The following is a 26,615-nucleotide window of genomic DNA, read 5'->3' on the forward strand; positions in this document are numbered from 1 at the left end:
CCCCCCCCCCCTCCCATTACACGTTGAAAATGATATCATTTGTGACCTAAGCAACTCTGTACTTCGTACCGACATTTCCCTTATTTTCTCGAAAACTGTAAGTCGTAGGGTAAAAACTTATTCAACATAAAACATGTATTTTCAAAGGATCTACAACTTTTACTTAAAGCTTTCTTGTAAATTTTCACCATCCACTGAGATAAACGTAAAAAACATGATTCTTATGGGTTTCATGGTTTTCACCATGAAAATAAAATTTTCGGGTATTTTCACCATCATATGCGTGATTAGCGCGTCAAAATACATAGGTTTACGGAGATTCAAATTAATCGCAGGTAAGCACTTTTCGGAACTCCATCCCGAATTTGAATCAAGAAGTAAATTTTCTAGAAAATAGTTTAATTTTAAAAAAACAGTTGCAGTTTTATTCAAGAGAGATTCAATATTTATATTGAAAAATATGAACTTTGAAATAAAAAAAGACAAATTTTCAGAAAGGAATAGTGTTCACCCAAAAAATATCTCAGTCGACTTATCAGAAAGAAAATATGAATTTTAAACAGAATTTTTAAATTTTCAACAAAATCATAAAATTTAGAACTAAAAAGATGATCTTCAGAAAAAAGTTTATGTGAATTTGATTTAAGCCTAAAAGTGGGCTTGTTTCAAGTTTTAATATAAAGAAGACCTGTCCCGTTAAAAACTAGCCTAGGATTAAAACCTTAAGACCCACCGCATATAGAACTAGAAATTAGCTCAATAATAGATCAACAATAAGTTACAAGCCTAAATGTATGCTTAAATGAAGCTGCTGCACGGAATAGAAGTTAGCCCCTAGCAAGAATCTGGGTTTGAATAAAGCTTCTCTTTAGGCTAGAATTTACCCGATAGCCAGAAAAAGGGCTTAAATTAAGCTCCTATTGAAATTTAAAAGCAGTCCCTTCATCCCTAAATTAAGCCTAGATTGTAATTCAAATAAAAATGTTCAGATTTTTTTTATTTTCAGAATAAGTTTATTTATAAATATACATAGCCATGTACAGTTCAAGGTTGTCGGATGTGGTTTCCAAAATTTCTGTGGGCACTTTCCCGAAAAATTGGAAAGTCGAATTTTCCCGAGAAATGGTGGCCTTAATAGTCATCCTATTTTCAATCCAGCGTTACTACTAGAGAAATTATCCTCTAGGGTCCCGAAATTATTCCACTAGAATTCCTTGGTGTCAGACTATCGGAACGGAACCGACACGTAGGAATTCTCGTGGAATAATTTCGGGACCGTAGAGGATAATTTCTCTAGCGGTAACGCTGTTTCAATCTGAAAAATTAATTTTCATTAGTATTTAGATTTTTCAAATGAAGGGACTTTTGCTTTATTATACTACGAGGGTCATTCAATAAATGCTTAACCTACAAAAAAAAACGAAAATTTTGGAAAAGTGGCAATTTATTTTACCACATAATCTCCTTTTAACTCAATAAACTTGTCCCAGCGATGCTCCAACTTTTTCAACCCATCCAAAAAATACGTTTTCTCAAGGTCTGCAAAATAGGCCTCCGTGGCGGCGATGACCTCCTCATTCGACAGAAACCTATTCCCGGCGAGTGACTTTTTCAGGTTTAGAAACAAAAAAAGTCACAGCGGGCCAAATCTGGAGAATACGGTGACTGGGGCAGCAATTCATAGCGCAATTCGACCAATTTGGCTACGCCGACGGCGGAGGTGTGAGCCGGTACGTTGTCGTGGTAGAACAGCACTTCTTTCTTCGCCAAACGGGGCCGTTTTTTCTTCAATTTGGCGTCGAATCGGCCCAATAAGTCCGTATAGTAGATCCCCGTGACTGTTTTACTCTTCTCGAGGTAATCGAAGTGGAGCACACCTTGTGAATCCCAGAAAACTGTGGCCATCACCTTTCCGACCGACAGAACAGTCTTCGCTTTCTTCGGAGCACGTTCGCCGGGTAAAGTGCACTGTTTTGACTGTCCCTTGGTCTCTAGCGTGCACCAGTGAATCCATGTTTCGTCGACGGTCACGAAACGACGCAATAACTCCGCTGGATTGCGCTTAAGCAGCGCCAAACACGTCGCTGATGTTGTTTCACGTTTGCGCTTGTTATCCGGTGTGAGCAAACGCGGCACCCATCGTGCCGATAGCTTCCTCATGCCCAGTTCTTCGTGTAGAATATGATGCGCCGTTCCTTCTGCGATGCCTACATCTTCAGCTATCTCGCGAACCTTCAATCGGCGGTCTGCTAACAAGAGATCGTGGATTTTTTTTTACGTTTTCCTCCGTATTAGCTGTTTTCGGGGCAACTGGGCGTGGCTCATCAAAAACCGATGTGCGGCCACGAACAAACTTGTTGAACCAATTCTTGACGGTCGCAATCGAAGGAGAAGAGTCGCCGTACACAGCAACCAAGCGATCTTTGATTTCGCTGAGCGTTTTACATTCCAAAAACAAGAATCGAATCACCGAACGATACTGCTCTTTTTCCATTTTTGTAAAAATGACCGACACGCTCACTTCTAAAGGCTATCAAAACGAAACTAATAGAGGGAATTGACTGAAACATTGACAGTAGGCTACTAAAAGAATGTGCTGCACGATGGTAAAACTCTTTCGTGATAGCAGCGCCATCGGGCGGTGAGGCTAAGTACTTGTTAAATGACCCTCGTATGAAGCCATTTCCCTTTCGGGGTAGGCGTAACTCGCTTGGTCAGGAGGGGATCTTATACGATATTTTATAAAAGGAACTTTTTTCTCCTAATGAGACAAAGACTTAAGGCCATTTTATACTAATTCAAAATAATTTTCACGACAATTTTTGAGCCAAACTCCTATTCACATAAAATTAAATATATAAATGAAGAATATTGTAATTAAATAAAATGCAGTAAGAAAGGTTTATCTGGTGCTAAATATTTAAAACTAGCAGTATATTTATTTGCTTATTTTATTTATATATATTTATGAAAAGATAAACTTTCAATAGTCCGTTTTATTTTATTTATAGAATGTTCAAATCGACATATATTTTAAAGTTAATTTTAAGACAAAACGTTAAGTTTTCAACAAAATGCTTGTATATGAATAATTTCCAACTAAATAGTTGACTTTGTAACCAACAAAGATTAAATTTCTACCAAAAAGATGAATTTTAAACCTAAAAAAGGGCAATTTTCTACAAAAACGTTGAATTAAAAAAAAAATTACTTTTAAACCGAATTTTAAACTACAAAAGATATCAATTTTGATTAAAAACACTTGAACTTTAACAAAAAAGACAAATTTGCAGCAAAGACAGATTTTTTAATCAATATAGAAAAAATTGCAAACAAATTTTGATTTTCAAGCCAAGAAGGCAAACTTTGATCAAAATAGTTGAACTTTCAGCAAATGAAATAATTTTTCAACCAACAGAGGTGAATTCTGAACCAAAAATATATTAGATTTTTAAATTAAAAAGCACGAATTATGAACGAAAAAATATTACTTCGAAGAAATTGTTGAATTTTCAAACTAGAATTTTTTTGAATATTGAAAAAAACAAAATTTGAACCTGTTGAATTTTCAAACGAAAAAGGCATATTTTCTACCAAATATTTGAATTTTCAATCCGAAATTTTCCACTAACATTTTTTTTTTTATCAATGAAATAGGTCAATTTTGAATTAAGAAAATAATTCTCGATAAAAAGACAAATTCTTAACCAAATATTTAACTCTTTAGCCCACAAAATTAGTTTTTAATGAAAAAGATAAGTTTTTATATAAGAATATTAATTTCCAACAAAATACATAAATTTTCCACCAAATACTTCATGTTGTAACAAAGAGAGATGAGGTTTAGGAAAAAGTTGAATAATTACATTCTCATTACAAAAAAAAAATGTTAGAAAAAAGTTAAGATTTCAGCCAAAAAGATAAATGTTCAAAAAAAAAGATAAATTTTCATTTAAAAAAATAAATTTTCAACTAAATAGTTGACTTTTCGACTAAAAGCGATAAAAAAAAATAATCAAGAATAATTTTCATCGAAAAAAGCGATTAATCAACACAGTAGACTCATTTTTAAACAAAACATAAATTATCATCCAAAAAGATAATGTCCTAACTATACAGATTGATTTTTTATCGTGCAAAATTAATTTGAAATAAAACACATGGAGTTTTGATAAAAGAGTTCATTTTTTAACAAAAAAAAGTATGGATTTTCAACAAAAATGTAATAATTAAATTCTAAGTTAAGAAAACCAATTTGCAATACAAGAAAAATATTTTTCATGAAAATAGTTTTATTTTTAATGAAATAAATAAATTTTAAATTAAAAAAATGAGGTTTGAACTAAAATGTGGAATCATCAATTAAAAAAAAAGATTTAACCAAATATTTGATTTTTAAACAAAAAATATAAGAAAAATCATAGAGTAATTTTCTAATAAAAAAGTAGAATTTGTAATGAGATACATCAATTTTCGACTAAAAAAGAGAAATTTTCAACCACAAATTGAAGTTTTATTAATCTTTAACGAAAAATAGTTGTACTTTCTCATTGAGAGTTATTAATTCAATACGCATTCAAGCAAAAAAAAACGAGAAAAAGAGGAATTATTTAAAAAAAGGGGTTAAAAAGGGAATAGCAGAAAAGCGTAAAGTCCGAAAACGGTATACTTCAATTTTTTAAAAATGTTTTACATTATATTTTTCAAAATGTTAGATGAAAATGTCATGTTATCTTGAAATTGCACTTCTGTATACATGATGTAAACATAATTAACCAATTTTTGAGCTTGACTCAAACACCTTTATGCGTCTCATTTTCAATACACACCCAGGGAAGTTTCATAATTGCAATATTATAATAATATTTTGCAACAAATTTATTTCCTCTGAGAAGGTAGAAATCTAACCAAGACTTTATAAAACTCCACAAAGTGAACAATAAATTATATGTTAGTTGTCAATTTTTTGAGTATCTAGCTGTGATACCCAAAAAAGTGTGAAAATTTTATAAAAAATGTACTTACGTTTAAATATCTATATAGTAGAATGCCGTCCTTTCTTACAAGTCATAATTCACAGATCCAAAATATGAAAAATTCCAAGAAATATCGAAGACAAAGATAATTTCTATGCAGGGTGATCGAAATTCGACGTGCATCGGCCAGTGCTCCCAACCATAGTCCGGTGTGCCACTGCGCGTGAGATACATAAGGCTCGTCAATAGTTTTGCATTCCCCCGCTTTTTTCAAATGTTGGAAAATACAATTTTTGTATTTATTATTAATAATTAAGAATTAATATGTTGCCATATTTTTTAATGGTACGTGGATCGTTTGTAAGATATTTTTAACAATAGATTGTCAAATAAAATTAGTATTTAGTAAATAAAAAATTACATGTTATTAATCGTTAGAGTTTTTTTTTTTGTAAATTATCATCACTAATCTTTGTAATTGAAAACAATAGTTGAAAAAGTAAAAAATTTAACAATAAATAACATATTTTTTTTTACTAAATACTAATCAAAAGATAGTCAAAAGAAAGCTTAAATATAGACCTTCAAAACTTGACGAAAGCATTGTTAACTTCTTACTTCAAGCCAACAAGATCTTTCGTCATGCCGTGAGCCATATAGAGCTAGTTTTTAGCGGGGCATACTTGAAAGTAACCATATTATAGGACTGTTTATAGAGAATGACTTATGAAGACTTTTTTCAAGACTATTTTCGTGATTTATTTTAGTCATTGGCTTAATTTAAGGCAAAAATAAAAAGAAGCCAAGCATACAATTGAGACTTCTTTTTTTCTGTGTGAGCGAAGGACCCCATCCATTATCGTTGTCAATGTCACTGTCAAGTGATGTCAGGATTAAACTAATGAACCGCTAATTAAGTTCATAAGATTTTCATTATATATCCTAAAAAGCTGGACACCTAGCCGATACCGTAACCATTAGCCAATTTACATAAATGAACAGCATTCTTTGCATAAAATCAAATTTCATTTCATTAAAAAAGGATAAATTAAAGAAATAGTTTCCATATCAAATTCGAAAAAAATGATTTTCCTTCAATCAAATTTTTTTAAATATTACATGTGAATTGTAATTATTGCGTATTTAGATGCCTATTATAGGACGAAACTGAAGCCCAACATATATAAACAGAAGTTGAATACAGTTAAATAGTACAAAAATGTTATGAAATTAATTTAAATGAAACCTAAGATTCCCAATCCTGACATTGCTATTTGCCTAAGCGACTTAATCCAAAGAGAAGTAGAAGAAAATTCAGAAACTTAAGAAATCCTAAAACTGGAAACTTCAAGGGAACCGAGAATAATAATGCAATATAGATAGATATGCTAAAGATACATCTTAGGTAAAGAAAGTTTAAAGGTTGGAGTTTGCAGGAGAAATTCGCTCTTTCGGGGTAGTGAGCTACTGCAACTTCGGCGGACAGAAAAATATCGGCCGAAGTTTGCAGTAGGCCCTGCAAAGCTCCTGCAGGCAGTAGGTACTGCTTCGCCGAAGTGTGCAGGAGGCCGGAGGGCAGGAAGCAGTAAGTATGCTACTGCTCGTCCCATCTCTAGTAATTAGCGACCCCAAAAACCCCCAAGCAGATATTTTCAAGCTCATATAACTCTTTTTTTCAACATTTTGAAATCACCATCTTGAATTGAAAATTTGTGACTTCAGATTCGTAATCAGCGACCCCAAAAACCCCCAAGTAGAGATTTTCAAACTCATTTATCTCTTTTTTCTAAATTTTGAAATAGCCATCTTGAATCCGCCATCTTTAATTGAAATTTTTGAAATTCTGACTTCATATTTGTAATCAGCGACCCCAAAACTCCCGAGTAAGAATTTTCAAGTGAATTCACTGAACAGAAAATTACGTGCAACGAAGGGTTAATGTAAAAATACAAGCATTTAATGTTAAATTATATAGGAAAAAGTAATTATTTACTTGAAGAAACGACGTGAAAAGATTTACTTCCCGAGAGTTTTCATAAGTATTTTTTGACGATGCCTTCTTAATAAGTTACTTATCACGGTACTTTCATGAATAAGGTTTTTTTCACGGCGTTTTCACAAAAAATATATTTTTCCATGGCGTTTTCACGAGTAAACTTTTTCCTTACGGCTTTTCTTAAAAAGGGGTTCTTTTCGCAGTGTTTACTAAAATATGTTTTTTATTACGGCCATTCAATGATGCGGGTTTTTTTACAGTATTTATACAAGACGCGTTTTTTTCACAGCGTTTACCAATGTCTATTTTTTGTTACAGTGTTTACTGACAAATATTTTTGTTCATCATATTTTATAGAGATGAGTTTTTTTTCCTGGCGTTATGATAAGAAGTTTTTTTTTCACAGCGATATAATTGACGGGTTCATTCTCCTAAGCACCGGCGACATACTGAATAGTGCGCAGATTAGGCCATTATGCTCCCTGGAGCGCATTGCATTGCTAGTAAATAATTACCCTTTCATTGTTCTGAGATTCAGCCCAGTTACAGTAACTGGAAATCAGGAGGGTATAGCTTTTTCAATTGTAATTAGCAGAATTAGTTTATTGACAACATTTAAAGAAATTGAAAAAAAGATTCATGAAAATCGGTTAATGTTGGCAGTAATAACGGAAACATTAAACTATGTACAAAAGTGTACGCTTTGCCGAAAACTTGACATCTACTCCCTCGATCTGAATAGTGGGTATTCAATTAAAAAGAACTGATTAAGAAGTCTTATTAACTTCTAATAATAAGCCTTACTAAATTAATTATCAGTTTTTTTCCATTTCATCTTGTGATAAACTCTTACTAAAGCAGTTAGTAAACGAATCAGCTCGATAAAAATTATCATTTTGATTTTGTGCACTTAAATTTCAATTAATTAAAATTGTCATAAGATGAAGATGTTCATATTTAATCTAAACAAAAAATCAAGTTAAAGATGTGAGTGGTGAATACTTTATCCATATATAAACAGGAAAAATTACGACAATTGATGTTTTTTGACAAGTGTAACAGCATCCTTGAATTGCAGATTTTCACAGCTTTGTGTTTTAGAAAAATATGTAAATTAAAAAGAAACACCCAATTCTGGTAATGACTCCAATCTTGATATAATTTTCACGTAGTATTTTTAATGCATGAAAATTTATACTTGAAAAACAGCTATCCATATTATTCTAATTTTCTTAGCGCGTTATTTACACTTGTAAAATTTTTATTTCAGCTCTTTGGGAGCATTTTTCAACATGTTTAAATTTGTTCTTAGAATGTTAGTTTTTACGAAAGAATACGAATGAATCATGTTTTTCATAACTTGTGTCGCTTCTCCAAAAATTTCACTGTTTTTATTTAGAAAGCTTTTACGATTCAAACGAAAATTGCGCATCCTTTTAAAGTATAATCAATGACATATTTTTATCTTTTTTCTGAACACAATTGTTATTAATCTCTGTTTTATTTGATTTGAACTTTCTGATTCATTGGAAAAAACAGCATTAAAAATAACACAATAAAATATTGGTCTCGGAAACACGATCGATTTATCCTTATGATTTTTTTTTTATGAAGAGAACGTTGCTGTTTAAAAGCCGTACAAGATTATCGCAAGAACTTTTTTAATTTTTTCGAAACATTCACAATACATTATTGGTCGCACAAAAAATAATTAAAAAAGGAAAAATCTAATGAACCAGGTACAATGAAAATTTAATCAAGTACAATTATGTGATATAAAAAGATGTACAAGACAAAATTTGTTCATCCGAAAAAGAGCTACAAATATGTCTGTATTCTATATATCTGACCGATTAGTGCGAATCGAGTCACGAATTTTAAACAAGCGCGGCGATAAAGTGTAATCGAGCCGCAGGACAAACGGGACAAAGTCGACAAGTCTAAAAAGAGATGCCGCTGCGGCAGCCAAAAACATGTCCTGGTATTCCGCGAACACTTGCCGGGCTGCGAAACTTCTCGAATGAGAAAAATTTTCAAAGTCTGTATTTTCAAGGAACAAAATTGATTTTATAAAATTTTTTGCAACTAAAAGTGTAAAGCGGTGCTCTGCCGGGAAAATCCGAGATTTTCCATGATCTGGGAAACTCACTCTCACGACAGCCACCTTGCCGTCCCGGGAAAACTTTGTTTTCAAAAGCTGCAATCTCTTGAAAGTGGTTTTCCCGGCGAAAAGTCTGGGATTTTCAAAAGAAGTAAACATAATGGGTAAAGAAACCATCTGAATAAGGTCAAGAATCCGGGCGAAAAGGTGGCTCAATAGGCGCTCGCCAGAGGTCAGACAACTCAGCGACGCCACGAACGAAAAACAAAATGTCATATAATACATATTTTTTTGCTATTTTTTTACCAAAAAAAAAACAACAATTTTTTTACCAAAAAAAAACAACCATTTTTTTACCAAAAAAAAACAATTTTATTTCTCTATTAGTTTTTGAAAAAACAGGGCGGCGCTAGCTTGCCGACAACTCAGCGGCGCCCTAAAAAAAATCATTCAAAAATCAATAAATTAAACAAAATGACTAGGTTAGATTTTTTTCTATTTTTTTGCTTTACAATGAGCTATGAATCGCTTTTATAAAGTCAACCCTTATTTGTAAAGCTACCCCCTGTAATGAAAAAATTATTTAAAAAAATTATTTAAAAAATGACTAGGCTAGATTTTTTTGCTTTAATATAAGCTATGAATCGCTTTTTTAAAGTCGATCCTTAGTTACAAAAATTACCCCCTGTAACGAAAAAAAGTATTAAAGAAATGACTAGGCTAGATTTTTTTGCTATTATTATGCTTTCGAATGTGATATGAAACACTTTTGTAAAATCAACTTTTATTTTAAAAAGCAGCCCCCTGTGCTACGAAAGCGAATTAAAAAAATTAAACTATCAAGATGGAAAACACTTATGAAACATGAACACGGTATTTTTAAAGTATAACTGAGGAGCAAAATTATTGTTTACCCTTTATCAATACAAAAACAACCCCAGTATTTGTATCCTAATACAATCATATCAATCGTTTTTGTAAAATTAACCTTTACACCAAGAAACAATACCCTTTACTGAAAACACGTACTGAAAAAAGTCGATATCTACATAGCTAGAACTTACTTATAAAATAGTAACATGGTACTTTTAAGCATAATTATTTCTCACCTCTATTCGTTACAAAAATAACCGCCGCAATGTATATCATTTTCCAGTCTATGTGTGCATATTCAAAAAATATAATTTACCTTTCTCGATGCACCTTTTAATGCATTTAATTAACTTCCAGCGCGAAAATTAGGTCTATCAAGCGAGCACGTCTACAAACGAAATTCCCAAATTTCTTTTATAAGAATTTAGGTTTTTATTATGATCTTGAATGCAATAACAACGGATTTCCAAAAACCACCTCTACTAAACATAAAACTAGCCCCTATTTAAAAACTCAAATTAGGAAAAAACAACAAACAAGAGATTTTCAGCCCCCGAATGCACAAAAAATAAAAAACTACCACGATTTTGAAAAACCCTAACCCACTAGTATAAACTTAAACCTCGATATTTAATTTTTGAAGAGCCCAAAAATCGGAGACTCCAATAACACTGGAAAATTTGCAAAAGAATTAATTTTTTACAATTTTATATCTACGAGGTTGGAAGAAGTTGATTTTAAAGTTAAAGGTTAAAGCTCAAAAATCGGGATGGGTATTTTCAAGGAGCCAAAAATCAGCGACACCACTGACAATGACAATTTTTTTAAATAGTATATTTTTACAATTTGATATCTACGTGGTACAGGTAGGTGGCTGATTTTATAAATTAAGGGCTGGAGCCCAAAAAGTGCATAGTGTATCTTCGAGGAGATCAAAAATCAGACTCCATTGAAGCTGGAAAATTCTCAAAAAGGTTATTTTTTAACAAAGTTATACCCACGTGGTTGAGAGGGGTTTATTTTAGACGTTAAGAGTTGGAGCTAAAAATCGGAGAGGGTATTTCCAAGAAGCCCAAAAATCAAAGACCTCTATTGACACATAAAAATAGACAAAAAAGATTAATTTCTGAGAAAGTTATATCTACGAGGTATAGAGGAGTTGATTATAAAAGCCAAGGGTTAAAATCAAAAATCGGGTTTGAGCCTAAAAATAGGAGTGGGTTTTTTTTAGGAACCCAAAAATCATATGCTCCATTGACACTGGATAATTCTGAAAGAAAATTATTTTTTGATAATTTCATATTTGCGTGTATTTTCGAGGATTCAAAAAATCAGAGACTCCATTGACACTGGAAAATTCTCATAAAAATTATTTTTTTACAATTTCATATCTAAGTGGTACAGAGAGGTTTGTTTTAGACGTTAAGAGTTGAAGCTAAATATCGGAGAGGGTTTTTCCAAGAAGCCAAAAATCAGAGACTCCATTTAAACCGGAAAATTCATAAAAACATGGTGTTTTTACAATTTCATATCTGCTTGGTAGAGAGAGGTTGATTTTACGAGTACACATTAAGATTTCGAGCCCACACATCATGATTGCCTTATAATTCGTCTTCATCTTAATCAATCCTCGAAAATATCCACTCCGATTTTTGGCTCCAACACTTAACGTCTAAAATCAACCTCTCACTACCACGAACATATAAAGTTGTAAAAAAATAATCTTTTTGTGAATTTCCCAGTCAATGGAGTTTCTGATTTTTGGACTCTTCGTAAATACCCTTTCCTATTTTTGTCTCCAACCCTTAACTTCTAAAACCAACCCCTCTCCACCACGTAGATATGAAGTTGTTACAAAATAATCTTTTTGAGAATTTTCCAGTGTTAATGGAGTCTCTGATTTTTGGGCTCTTCAAAAATAACTTTTGGATTGTTTTTCAACAAACCGTTAAGGTTTAAAATCGACTTCTCTCTACCCGGTAGATACGAAATTGTAAAAAAAATTATTTTTTTGAGAATTTACCAGTGTCAATGGGGTCTCTGACTTTTGGGCTCTTCTAAAATATCCTTTCCAAATTTTGGCTCCAACTCTTAATTTCTAAAACCAACCCCTCTCCACAATGTAGATATGAAGTTGTAGCATAATAATCTTTTTGGGAATTTTCCAGTGTCAATGGAGTCTCTGATTTTTGGACTCCTCAAAAAGAACTTTTTGGATTTTTTTAAACAAAACATTAACGTCTAAAATCGACCCCTCTCTACCACGTAGATATGAAGTTGTGACAAAATAATCTTTCTTTTAATTTTCCAGTGTCAATGGAGTTTCTGATTCTTGGGCTCCGCAAAAATAACTTCTTGGATTGTTTTCAACAAACCCTTAACGTCTAAGATCGACCCCTTTCAACCTCGTAGATACGAAATTGTAAAAACGTAATCTCTTGAAGAATTTTCTATTGTCAATAGAATCTCTGATTTCTGGGCTCCTCGAAAATACCCATTTCGACTTTTAGCTCCAAAGCTTAAAGTCAAAAATCAACCTCTCTCTACTACATAGATATATAGTTGTAAAAAAATAATCTATTTGAGACATTTCCAGTGTCAATGGAGTCTCTGATTTTTGGGCTTATCAAAAATACCGTTTCCGATTTTTGGCTTCAACCATTGACGTCTAAAATCAACCCTTCTCTACCACGTAGATACAAAGCTGTAAAAAAATAATTTTTTTGAGAATTTTCCATAGTCAATGGAGTCTCTGATTTTTCGGCTCTTCGAAAATACACTTTCCGATTTGTGGCTCCAAACCTTAACTTTTAAAACCAACCCCTGTCCACCACGTAGATCTGAATTTGTTACAAAATAATCTTTATGAGAATTTGTCAGTATCAATGGAGTCTTTGATTTTTAAGCTCCTTGATAATACCCACTCCAATTTTCGGCTCTAACCCTTAACGTCTAAAATCAACCCCTCTCTAAAACGTAGATATAAAGTTGTAAAAAAATAATCTTTTTGAGAATTTTCCATAGTTAATGGAGTCTCTGATTTTTGGGCTCTTCGAAAATACCCTTTCCGGATTTTGGCTCCAAACCTTAACTTCTGAAACCAACCCCTGCCCACCACGTAGATCTGAGGTTGTAACAGAATAATAATTTCGAGAATTTTTTCAGTGTCAATGGAGTCTCTGATTTTTGAGCTCCTCGATAAGACCCACTCCGATTTTTGTCTCTAACTCTTAACGTTTAAAATCAACCCCTCTCCGCAACGCAGATATGATGTTGTATAATAATCTTTTTGAGAATTTTCCACTGTCAATGGAGTCTCTGATTTTTGGGCCCTTCAAAAATACCCTTTCCGATTTTTGGCTCCAAACCTTAACTTCTAAAACCAACCCCTCTCCTCCACGTAGATATGAAGTTGTAACAAAATAATCTTTTCGGGAATTATCGTTTTTTAATGGAGTGTCTGATTTTTGGGCTTCTCGAAAATACACACTTCGATTTTTGGCTCCAAAACTTAACGTCTAAAATCAACTCCTCGAAGATACACTATCCACTTTTTGGGCTCCAGCCCTTAATTTATAAAATCAGCCACCCCCCTGTACCACGTAGATATCAAATTGTAAAAATATAATATTTAAAAAAATTGTCATTGTCAGTGGTGTCGCTGATTTTTGGGCTCCTAAAAAATAACCTTTCCGATTTTTGGCTCTAACCCTTAACTTCTAAAACCAACCTCTCCCCGCCACGTAGATATGAAGTTGTAACAAAATAATCTTTTTAAAAATTTTCTTGTGTTAATGGAGTCTCTGATTTTTGGGCTCTTCGAAAATACCCTTTTCGATTTTTTCCTATAACCCTTACAGTCTAAAATCAACCCCCTTCTACCACGTCGATATAACTTTTTTAAAAAATAATCTTTTTGAGAATTTTTCAGTTTCAATGTTGTTTCTGATTTTTGGGCTCCTAAAAAATACCCGTTTCGATTTTTTCCTCCTACCTATAATGTCTAAAATCAACCCCCCTCTTTCACGTCGCTATTACTTTGTAAAAAAATAACCTTTTTCAGAATTTTGCAGTGTCAATGCTGTCTCTGATTTTTGGGCTCCTCAAAAATATTCTTCCGATTTTTGGCTCCAACCCTTGACGTCTAAAAACAACTCCTGTCTACCACGTGGATATGAAATTGCAACAAAATAATCTTTTTGGGGATTTGCCAGTGTCAATGGTGTCTCTGATTTTTGAGCTCCTCAAAAATACCCTTTCCGATTTTTGGTTCCAACCCTTGAATGCTAAGCCCAACCCCTCTCTACCACGTAGATATGAATTTGTAAAAAAATATTCTTCTAAAAATGTGTTCATGGTTTGTAAGTGTTTTTCATCTTGATTTTTTCATTTTTTGAAATATTTTTTTGAAATAATTTTTTTTATTACAGGGGGTTGTTTTTCTTCATAAGGGTCAACTTTACAAATGCAATTCATAGCTCATAGTAAAACAAAAAGATAGCAAACAAATCTAGCCTTGACATTATTTAAATACCTTTTTTCATTGCAGGGGGTAGGCTTTTAAATAAGTGTCGATTTTACAGAAGCGATTCATTGCCCATTTAAAGAAAAAAATGTAACCTAGTCATTATTTTTAATTTATTGATTTTTCAAATGATTTTTGTAGAGGGCGCCGCTGAGTTGCCGGCAGGCTAGCGTCGCCCTGTTTTCTCGAAAACTAATAGAGCAAACAAATTTTTTTTGTGTGTAAAAAAAAGCAAAAAAATATGCATTATATGACGTTCTGTTTTTCGTTAGTTGCGCCGCTGAGTGTTCTGACCTGCTCGCCAGTAGATCTCTGGCCCCGCTACATATAAGGTAATGTTCGTTATGATTGTTTTTTTCAAGTTTTGTTAAATATAATTACATTATTTTCAAACATCCTATTGTATTTTAACCCCAGCCTTAGTCAATTACAAATGTCATTGATTATATTTTGATAGGATGCGCAATTTTTGTTTGAATCGTAACAAACTTTCTAAATATAAACAATGACATTTTGGGAGAAATGACACAATCTATGAAAAACATGAATGGAAAAAAGTTGCTCTCACAAAAAGAGTGAAAACTGATACAAATTTGCTGTGATTAATCGTCAAATAGGACGCGTAGTTTTTGGTTTCTTCTTAGAAACTAACATTCTAAACTAAAATTTTAAATTGGTTAAAAATGCTGCAAGAGCTGAAGTAAAAATTTTACGAGTGTGAAAAAAGCGCTCGGAAAATTAGAATAATATGGATAGCGTTTTTCAAGTATAAATTGTCATGCATTGAATAGATTACGTGAAAATTATATAAAGATTGGACTCATTACCAGAATTCGGCGTTTCTTTTTAATTTAAACATTTTCCCAAAACCTGGATTCAAACTTGGAAACTCGCGAAGTGACTTTTACCGAAGACAAAGGTGTGAAAATCTGCAATTCAAGGATGCTGTGACATGTGTAAAAAAGATCAATCGACATAATTTTTCCCGTTTATATATGGATAATGTATTCACTACTCAGATCCTTAACCTAATTTTTTGTTTAAATTAAATATGAACATCCTCATCTTATCTCAATGTTTATTATTTGAAATTAAAATGATAAAACTGATGATTAATTTATTAAGGCTCAGTAGTGAGAATTTACACACGACTGCACTGAGTGTCACTGCAATTTTTCTCTATTGTTCTCTCTAATTTGATTATTGATCAAAATATAAACATTTTATCCGAAAACCGGCTTTCTCCAAGTCGAGAGAGTAATATTTAGATGACATATGCAATAAATCAGACAAAAGTATTCAAAAGTGCAGGCAGAGTCTTACATTCCTTTTTATAACTATAATAAATCCCCTTAAGGTCCCCGCACGGAAAGAGATAAACCCGAAATATTACTGTCAACACCGCAAACATTTCAAACCAGTGGCGGATCCACGGGAGGTGTTTAGGGGGTTCAAAACCCCCCGAAACTTTTGGTCCTTCATATTAAAGAACGACGCCGCTAAGCTATGTATAGGATATATATTCTGGGTTGACACCGTCACAGCCCCTGACGCTTGGTTGATCATGTTGCGTCCCCTTATAAGCCTTAAGCGTGGCCCCAAAGTTCTCTCCACAGAGAGAGGACCGCGGCCACGCTGTTGGCCGATATTTCAGAGTCACTGATGCAAAAACTACCTGTGAGTCTCCGGTTTCAAGACCTAGCATTTTCCTATAGCTCTTCTACAGAGCCAAAGAGCCGTTACTAGCTTCTTGCACTTGTTTTCCAAGTGCTCGTTCCATGAAAGCTTCTCATCCAGGATGACTCCTAGATATTTGGCTTGCCCTTTGATTTCTAGTTTTTTTCCCCCCAGTTTCAATATACCCGTAGTTCTTTACTTGTACCTTCTGGTAAACACAACTGCATCCATCTTACTCGGATTGAATGATAGTGCAGTCCCCTTACACCATGAATGAACTATTCTTAGTGCTTGCTGCATTACTCCGAAGAACGCATCCAGGTGCTGGCCGCGCACGATAACTAGTATATCGTCTGTATAGCTTATGACGTGGAAGTCCTGATTCGTGAGTAGATGAATAAATTCATCTACTACTAGGCACCACAGCAAGGGAGATAGAACGGCCCCCTGCGGACATCCCGAATCAACAATTTCACACAAAGTGGTGTCACCCTTGGTCGTAGTTAGATTCCTATTGTCAAACATGAGGCAGGTCCATTCCATGACTGCAATAGGCACCCCATGTGCGATCAGAGCCGTCCTAATCACCTCTCCAGAGGTGTAGTTAAAGGCTCCTTCGATGTCCATGAAGGTTCCAATCGCTAGACCTTTCTGCTTTAGTTGTCCTTCAATTAGATCAACTGCAGTGCTCAGGGCCGTCTCGGTCAAATGACCAGCCCTGTACACGGGTTGTTGCTTGTGATGAGAACTACTTGACAAGACCTTACCATGGATATATCTGTTCACACGAGTCTTTTCACTGTTTTTAGTGGGAAAAATGTGAGGCTAATGGGTCGGATATCCTTGGGTGAAGTAAAACCGATTCTGCCAGCCTTCGGAATAAGGACTAACCTCGCACCCCTTCATGCCGCCGTAACATAACCCAACGTCAGACTAGCCCTAGCAAGTTTCATCAAAGGCCCAATGACCCATTTAGGGTAGGTGGGCACAGCGGATTCCAACACTAACTCTATCAGTGAGTGATCTGAGAGAGTGGGTTCGTCGGAGACTCTCCACTTCTTGATGTTATCTGTAAAACTGCCGGCACAGAAAGTGATGTCAATGACTTCCTTCCTGACCGAATTACGAAACGTCGGGGTGTTCCCCGTATTAAGAATATCTAAATCGGTAGTAATTAGGTATTCCAATAGGTCCTTACCTCACGAGTTGACGCCCGTTCTACCCCACAGGATATGGTGGGAGTTAGAATCTCACCCCAACAGAAGAGGAAGACCCCTTACCTTGCAGTATTCCACCCGTGTACATACCTTCACTGGTGGATTGGTATCGCTGTCATATGGAAAATAAGCCGATCACATGACAATCCTCCCTATTCCTTTAAGATCCGTGACTATCACAATCAGGTCTCTGGAACATAGCTCAAGCAGCGGGACAACGTTGACTCCCTTCGCCAGTATGCATGCCTTTGGATTGGCCGCCTAAGGGTCCCTGTAGCAAAAACCAGCCCCGCTAAGCCCCTGATAGTATCTCGAACTAGTCAGAGTTCCTGAATTACTGAGATACCTGTGTGCTTCACAGCCATGCCTCTCTACAAAACTGCCGAGGCACCTTTGCAATAATGCAAGTTAATCTGGGTAATGGTTAAACCGGGAGCAGTCATTTAGGTTTGGCCCCGATCTTCCTGTTCACCGACAGGGCTTTTCCGCCCCTGACTGGCCGCTTTAAAGTTGACCTGCCCATTAAGGTAGAAGAGCCTGTTATTTAGGTCCACAAGGGCCCTCGCCTGTGACTCAGGAATTTTCAAAATTAGGAGAAGTTTAAATTCTCCAGCTGCGTCCCATTCCTGAGGCCTATCGTGCCTGACGCACCGCCAGGACGCTATTTTAAGTGACGGGTTGAATTTCTCCAGCCGACGGAGAACCACCTGCGGATCCGTCGGTTTACAAGGGAACCACTCCGTAGCCTTAACCATCTTCTGGAGCAACTCGACCCCACCCGCCTTAAGAGATGCGCCTTCTAAAGATCTTGTCTCGGCCAAAAACTTGTGTAGCAAAGGCTTGGCCTCTGGGTCCGCTGCCACAAATACAAAGACCCCTCCCCTGCAGAAATGCGTCTTAAACTTAGGCCACCGATCTGGAGACACTCTCTCGAGCGTCCTCCAGGTAGCCTCCCTGAGAAGCTCTAGCTGCTCTGCAATGAGCAACGAGTCCGGATAGCTTGTATCCGTCACCACTACGGTCAGAGGGTCAGTCCTTTGAGCGACCGTCAGTCCAACGCAAATGACTCCGTGTTCGTCGGCTGTTGGACCGCCTTGTGCCTCTTCAACGGCCTCCCCCCCCCCCTCAGGGTGCCCTCTAAGCCTCTTCCTCGCTTTTAAGACTCAGTGCTGTTTATCGGCGTTGTGGTCGTCGATGTACCGGGTACTGAAACTGCTCCACTGGGCCGCTGCGCTTGCATCATCAGTCTCCTTTTCAGGAAACCGCTGATGCGTTTTTTCTTATCGGGGGGCTGATTGACCACTCCCATTTCCATACTTTATGCTAGACCCGCTAGGACCTAGCCCCTTCCCCCTCCGCCAACTCCCTTCCTTCTTCTTCTTCTTTTTGTGATTTTACATGTTCCATTTTGGTTCCCATGAGCAGCTAGGGAAATAAAAGGTCCGCCCCTGCAGAGCCCCTCATGCAAGGGTAAGACTAATTACTCGGGGAAGTCGTCCGGTGTCCTTGAGAGGCCGTTAGGACACCGTCGTAATCCCTGGGTACCAAAGAGCCATGGGCACGATCACTCTACACCCATGGCTTAGATAGGTGGTCACATTGAGCGGGAAGCTCAATGAATACCCGTTCGCAGGCCACCATAAAAACGAAAGGTCTATTTTTTGGTCGCAGTGCGGGCCGCAGGTCATTCCCGTGCCAACACCAGAGATTGGAGATCGGTCCGGGAGAGACCTCGACCCAGGGATCCAGGAAGCCCGTATTACCTAGGCTCTTTCACCCTTTTATCATACTACAATCATGCATACCAAGAGAGCCCGTTTATAGTGATCCTTTTCAAAACACCCAGGAGAGCCCGTTTATAGTTGTCCTTTCATCCATATCCATACAGATGCAGGCCGAGATTTGTTTGAGCCCTATGTCCCACACCCTAAAGCCTCCACACCAACTACGAGGTTGTCTGGGTCCGCCCCTATTTCAAACAGTGGCGTAACCTTCTTACCACGAAACCCCGTATTGCGGGGGGCCTCCTGCTGTGAGGGGGCCCCTCATGGGCAGTGGTGAAATTATATTTCACTTTCAATTTCATACATTTTTGTGCATTTTTAAATAATTATTTATTTGAATTATAGAAATTCAAAAGAATATATATACTTTTTTTAACTATTTCAACAAATATAATGTGTTTAAACAATTATTGTTTTTCAAATATTTTAATGCCGCATTTTATGAATTAAATTTCATATTCTATTATTATGAAGAGTTGTAAATTCTGCTAAAAGCTTTATGGCAATGTTTACACAATTCATGTTTTCCTTCCACATTTCTTTTCAATTTAGCATGAATTGCTTGCAAATTAAATCGACGTTTTTAACCAAATTTACTACTCGAAATCATTCCATATGATGTTTAATTCCGAATTTTTAACCCAATAGTTTTCAATCGAAATTAGTGTAATTCACCTTATTTCAACAATTCCAATTTTAAGAAAATGCTGAAAACGATTTTAAAACACCACATAATATTTCCAAAATGATCAGAAACAAGTATCAAAAATTTGAAGACCATTTTAGGGTTAATTTATATTAGTTTAAAAGATATTTTCGAATTTTTTAATTTTAAAATAGATAAAAAACATTTTAATACTTTGAAAGATTTCGGAGAAACCGGCTTCAAATCGAGCGCGCTATAATAAATCATGATATTTCACTGAGTTTTCAGCTTATCAGGGTGATTTTTATTCAATTTGGGGTAGGACAAAAAGATGTTTCGAATGAAGTCATAAAAAACAGCTTTTGAATACAAGGACTGCGAATGCATATAATTTGACATCTACGTCGACATTGTTTGAATTTTTCCGAAGGTTTGCCGGCCGGCTTCATTTCTGGCACTATCATATTGATCTTAGTTGAGGTCCCTAAAAGCATATAAAAAAATTTCACTCGTGTACCATATCGTTTTTCTCATATGAGTTCTCCGACACTTTTGATCGTTTCTGGCGGAGGTTTTCCGACCGGCTACATTTCTAGCACTTCTACACCGCTCTTATATAAGGTCTTTACAAACGTCTGAAAAAAGTTTCAACCGTGTACCTTATCGGCTTTTCAGTCACATTTTTTGACGTGGAAACTCGGCTGCCATTTTCATATCCGGCCTGTCCGAACAGCCAGAAAAGCCGTTTGGTGATGTTTCAACTTTTTTCCAGCGGTTTATGGATTCAAACGTTGTGTACCTTATTAGTACTGTTTTATGTAGCCAGCTGCCCGACTACTTTTCAATATATTAAACGAAGTGAATGTTTCATCTAAAATTACTTTAAGCAGAAAGTATAGATTTAAGTCATGCATGTAAAATAACACTTCAAGGAAACATTCGAAAAAGAACAGACTTGAGTATGAAAAGTGTAAGCAAGAAGCTACACAAATATCTCAAAACTGGGATATTGAACCAGTCTTTATAGAAAAGCTGAAACCAAAGCGTGAGAAGAATTTCGATATTGGTGAAGAATTTTTTAAAATCAATATCTTAAATCACACCATAAGGTGTCTAAGGTCTAATTAGACGTTGTGAATGCATAGTTTACAGAGAAATTACAGATTTTATATCATGAGGATTTCACAAAATAATTCACCCTGCAAGTCATCAACTTTATTCAATTTTTGAATAATAACTGGTTCAACGAGACGTCAACATTAAAAGATGTTTTCCGCACTTTTTAAATTAAATACAGCTTAATGGAAAGCAATTTTTTAGAATTAATTCCTTAAGAATTTATTTATCTCTGCATGTTACAGTATAGCAACTTGCGAAAGGACGTTCAGCAAATTAAAAATTATAAAATCCTATTTACGGAATAGAATTCATCAAAATCGATTCTTAAATCTGTCTTTACTGACAATCGAACTTTATGATGGAAAATCATTAAATATAGAAATTTTTATTAGGAAGTTTGTCAAAAAGAAAGCGAGGCGAATTTTATTATAGCAACGTGCAGATAATTTTTTTAAGGGTGCAATACTAATTGTTAAGTCAGAACTATGTATAATTTATGACTTAAGTTGTCTACAATCAAATGTAATTTGTTATATATTATAAAAAGAATTATGTGACATATATATTTTTAAATGTATTTTAACTACACTGAAACGCTGGTTTCTTTTTAATTTTATAAAAGGGGATTCCTAAGCATTTCTGCGGTGGGGTCTGCACGGTTGTAGTTACGCCATCGATTTCAAACCCTTTTTAAATATTTTTTCATCCATATTTAGTTTAAAAAATATGAAAATTTGCTGGATAGAGGTATAGGGGTAAACGAAGTCGCTGAATCCGAATTTCATACTTCTTTCTCAAAAATATAGACTTAATATTTTTCGAAAATTGAAGGTGTCTGAAAGAATTATTGAACATGATCCAATTCAGCTAGCTCAACGTATAGATGTTTTTGTTTAATCACTGCGATTTTAGACACATAATGTCACTTGGTTGTTGCATAGATATCACTAAAGTGCTAATATACTTTGTTTTTCGTTTGTCAGGTATCGGCAGCAACTATTACTGCCCGATACCTGAATCGTTACAGTGATACATTTTCGGATACGGCGCAGTAACAGTAACGATGTAAGCAAAGAAAGTTCGGCCCACTATCGCTACAGTTACTATATATCTACATTAGGAATTTTGTTCGTGACTGTTGCGGTCGGCGCAGTGACTATTCCAGTGTAAGCAGTGATAGGTCGTGTTTACTGCTCTTCGTGTGAAAATCATTGGTAAATCGAGCATAAGCTGAGGCTACATGAAGAAGCCATTTTGTCTGTCTTTCAAATACATAATCTAAAGATTAGTAAGGTGGCGGTAAAGATCGGTTTCTTCGATGAAAATTCTATTTTTTATGTAACAATCAAAAGAAAAGAATGCACCTTGTTAGCTGAATCAAGAAAGCATGCCCATGGCAGTAGTGAAGTATCCTACTATCTAACTCAAAAGGAAGCAGAGAAGACAGCTATCTACAACAGTATTATTCTCGTGACTTGTCATGCTTTTTACCGGTCACGTCACAGGGTGAAGGTCTCCGATGGTCCTATCCTAATAAAAAAGGAAAACCTACCATATCCTTCGGAACCCAAGTTCCCAAGTAAATAAGATGCTTACTATTTCCAAGATTTATTTATTTGGGAGCGGACACACCATATACATGAAGTAGCGCTCACTCTCTATTTCCTTGGGTGGTTACCCAAAATGTTAGGTGGGTAGAAGTGGTTAGGGTTTTATGCTATCATTAAATGCAGATTGTATTAAAAATTAAATTTTTAACCATATACTAATGTCATAAGTACCTTCTTTGACTTTACAACTTTTTCCATTATTTTAAGTATGACCTTTTTAAATATTTATATGGAATCAGTAATTTCAATGTAGAAATAATGCATTTTGTAAAATATATTTTTAATCCAGATTAAAATATATTGTGCAGAATTTGGCTTACTATAACACTTTACCAATACTTATTATTTATTTACGATCATTCATATTATTTTGATGTGTAATTTCCTTCATCATTTGTTTCTTCTTCAGTGCCGCTTGTATGATTGTAGACTACAAGCTTTATATTTTATTTTATCCTGCATTATTTATAAAAGCAGTTTTTATGCACAATTCGCCCGTGTACGAAAAACTTTTTACGCCGGAATTATCTAAAAGAAAAAGTTTTGATGAACTGGTGGAAGCGTTAAAAAACTATTATTTGCGCATGTTATAAGTTTCATTCACGTTTTCAGAGACCCGTTTAATCATTGAAGGACTACATTGTCGTGTATAAGTAATTATCAACTAATTGCAAGTTCTAAAATTTTTTACAAGAGGCGCTTTGAGATCCTCTTGTAGCTGGTTTGATGGACGAAACTATGGTAGGTAGTAAGTAAATAAATCGTAAAGCAGCAGAGCCAAATAATTACAGAAGAAGGAAAAGAAGAAAAAGCGTTTTTTGAGGAGAAGAAGAATAAATGAAAAAAGCAACGCAGTCTACATAATTCGCCAAAAAATTAGCCCGGCTTCCCATGCAATCGTTATAGTCCCATGTCACATTCCAGAGAAAATTGTCCTGCCATCGAGTGGTCATGCTTTAACTGTGGGAAGTGTAGGCACGCTTCCAAGTGATATAGACAGCGAAGGTACAGTTGACTTTGTTAGTGGCCTAGTGTACAAAAATAGGAATGATTTTCCTAAAGTTCTTCGGAATCTGATGCTAAGCCGACTAAATATTTTGAAGTGAGGGAGTCTCCAAGCCTCTCTTTCATCGAGCGTATGATATTGTGTATTCCCTTCGCGACCCTGTTAAGATAAAATTTGAGAAATATGTAAAGCAAGGCATTGGTCACATGGTTTGCCACAGTGCATGAGTAACTCCACTTTCGATTTTGAAGGTTACAATTAATCAATGCTGTAATGTCGATCATTATTTATCCCTTATTGTTAATTATAGATATTTTCAATAAATTTCCGGGATGTAGTCTTTTTCAGCTTGATTTGATTAATGCCTATTTATAGCTTAATGTGGCTGAGCCTACAAAGCCTTAAATGATTGAATATACAATTTGATTTTTTTCGCTCTAACCCTTCACTATTTGGGCTTAGTTCTGCACGCTAGATTTTCTACAATGTGATAGAGGAAGGACTGAATGTTTTGAAAAATACTACTGCGTATTTGGTCTTCAATCCCCTATTTGGCTTATACTTCGTCAGAACCATCCCGGCATTATGAGGTGTAAAATGCTCGCAAGGTCATTTGTTTGCATTGTTTGCAGAATGGAAATAAAGATAATATAACTCGATACGTCAAACCTTGTATAGCTTGCTAGTTATAGCAGAATGTTTCCTCATAGAAGGTCTTTATTCCTAGTGATAAGCTTATCGCGCCATGGATGCGTGTGCATTGAGATCTCCTGGAAACTTTAAATTTAACGTTTATCATTTTTGTTGATTACATAAGGAATTAGACAGAATTGTGTATTGCCGATCAGGCAATGGCATAAAACTCTACATTTTCTTCTGATTGCTTAGCGATTTGACAAAAGAGTGGTTTAATGATCAAAAATAGAGTCCCGGTACTTAGCAATAACACATGTGGCTTCCGAACAGAAAGACTGAGGTTTAAACCCAGTGCGTGTGCCAATTGACATTTTTCTATGTACTTTTACCGGGACTTTTGTTTTTCGAAAACCACCTTAAACTGTAGTTCCCCTTTAAAGAACCTGGCAAACTCCGAAGGAATTGTCTCCATTTCGAGGGTTAAACTGCCTTGGAGTTACTGTTCGACCTTGAAGGACTTGAAAAAGAATTAGAAGTGTCCTTGAGATGAGGATCAATGTCAAACGGACTATCGCTGGGTGGTCGCTAGTTGATTTCGGCTACTAAACACACATACACACATGTACACTTTCTTTCAACAACAGTTCAGTGCTCGGCATATGAGCATCCGACTGTGGAACGCACATAAACCGCTCCGTCACCCGAGCCTGGCCAGAGAGGCTGCTGGATGGCACACTCGAGGATGCTCAAATTGCCCTAAAATGAAAACCGCATAATCTACTTTTCCACGGAGTAAGCCTGGCACCCGAAACCAATTATGAACAATTATGAAGACGTATAAAATTATTATTGTTGCAAAAAATTGTAATAAAGAATACTAGTTTTGCAATTTTCTGTTAATCTGACCTTTCATTTTTAATTAAATTGGTTGATATACTCCTAAATATTATACATTTTAATGAATATTGGTTAAATTTTATAAACTAATTGGATAAACAAAAACAATATCTTGCGACTTTGTCGTAGAATCTTTGTTTTTCAACTCATATCTGTATAAAAATGCATTGCCGAAAAAGCTCAATTACGAAACATAAATGAGTAGTAACAACTATAATTTTTTATACACAAATTAGATAAACAAAAGCAGCAAGTTTGTCATTTGGACGCGGACTGTTTTTTCACGCAATTCTGCCTAAATATGCGTTACCGGATAGCACTAACTGCACAATATTGATGTCTATTAACAATTGTCATGTTTTTTAATATACGTTTTGTATTTAAGTCTGTCCATTAACGCTTTTTGAAGCATCCTCGCCGAATGAAACCAAAGATTTTGGGGAAAATCCAACAACTTTCTAACCAAGACACTACAGTGACGCCTCTCCAAAAAGATATTTTCAGGCGGAGTTACATTAGGAACTGCAGATCTTACGCCAAAAGTTCACAATTTTGGCTTAGCTTAACTAAATTGTTTATATCAAATAACAATTGTTAATATTATTACTCTTTAGTAGGTAAACCTCTCCCGTAACTTATTCAAAGGCAAACTTGTGTCAAAAACTAATTATTCTGCGACAAATGTCAAAATTTTGTGTCTGTTTATCCACTTTGTTTATAAAAATCATTGTTATCATATTCTGAAAAAATATTTCAGAGATGTTATAACATGTAGAAGCATATTAGACAAATAAGCTAAAAATAATATGTCAGATTTACAGAAAAATGGCCCAGATGTGGCCACCCCTAGACTTTTTTTTGTTTGCTCGCCTGAAAAGGCCGATGAAAGGCAAGCATTTTAAGACGACAGAGGGGATCCAAGCAGCATGCACCGCTGCATCGACACAGAAGGAGCCTTTTTTAAAAGATTTTAAAGAATTGTAACGAATGGCTCAATAAATTTTTTTAAATCGACTCAGTCCTATTACTTTCCGGACAAACCCTGTAGTCGAAAGACTTCAACCTCGCCGCTCCCACTCCGGCTCTCTCGTGTTGTCGATCGCCATCGTTTTCTAATTCATATAATATTAACTTACATCTAACCTTACATTCTTTCTACATATATTTTTCTAATTTTCTAAAATCTTCTAATTTCAGAGTGCTTTGGAATTATTTCTTAACAGTTCAGTATCTATTCTTCTTTAGCATCTAATATTCGATTTTCTTCTAGCGCTGCTCCATCCTTTATCATCTTCTAATCTTTTATTTAACTGTGAAAAAATGTAGCTCTATGATGCATTTTTATTTATTCGAAGTGGTTTCGTCATTATATCCGCCAAAGTTTCTTTTGATGGTATTTATTTCATTCTAATTACAGCTTTGTTTACGCATGCTTTAATGTAATCTGCGTGAATATCTGCCATATGCACATTTCTCCCCATTCTTTTACCAATTTTTAAATTTTTATTTATCTTTTCTTCTGCGACATTAACGATATTAACTTCTGACAAAT

This window comes from Belonocnema kinseyi, chromosome 4 (genome assembly GCF_010883055.1).
Source record: "Belonocnema kinseyi isolate 2016_QV_RU_SX_M_011 chromosome 4, B_treatae_v1, whole genome shotgun sequence".
Taxonomy (NCBI): domain Eukaryota; kingdom Metazoa; phylum Arthropoda; class Insecta; order Hymenoptera; family Cynipidae; genus Belonocnema; species Belonocnema kinseyi.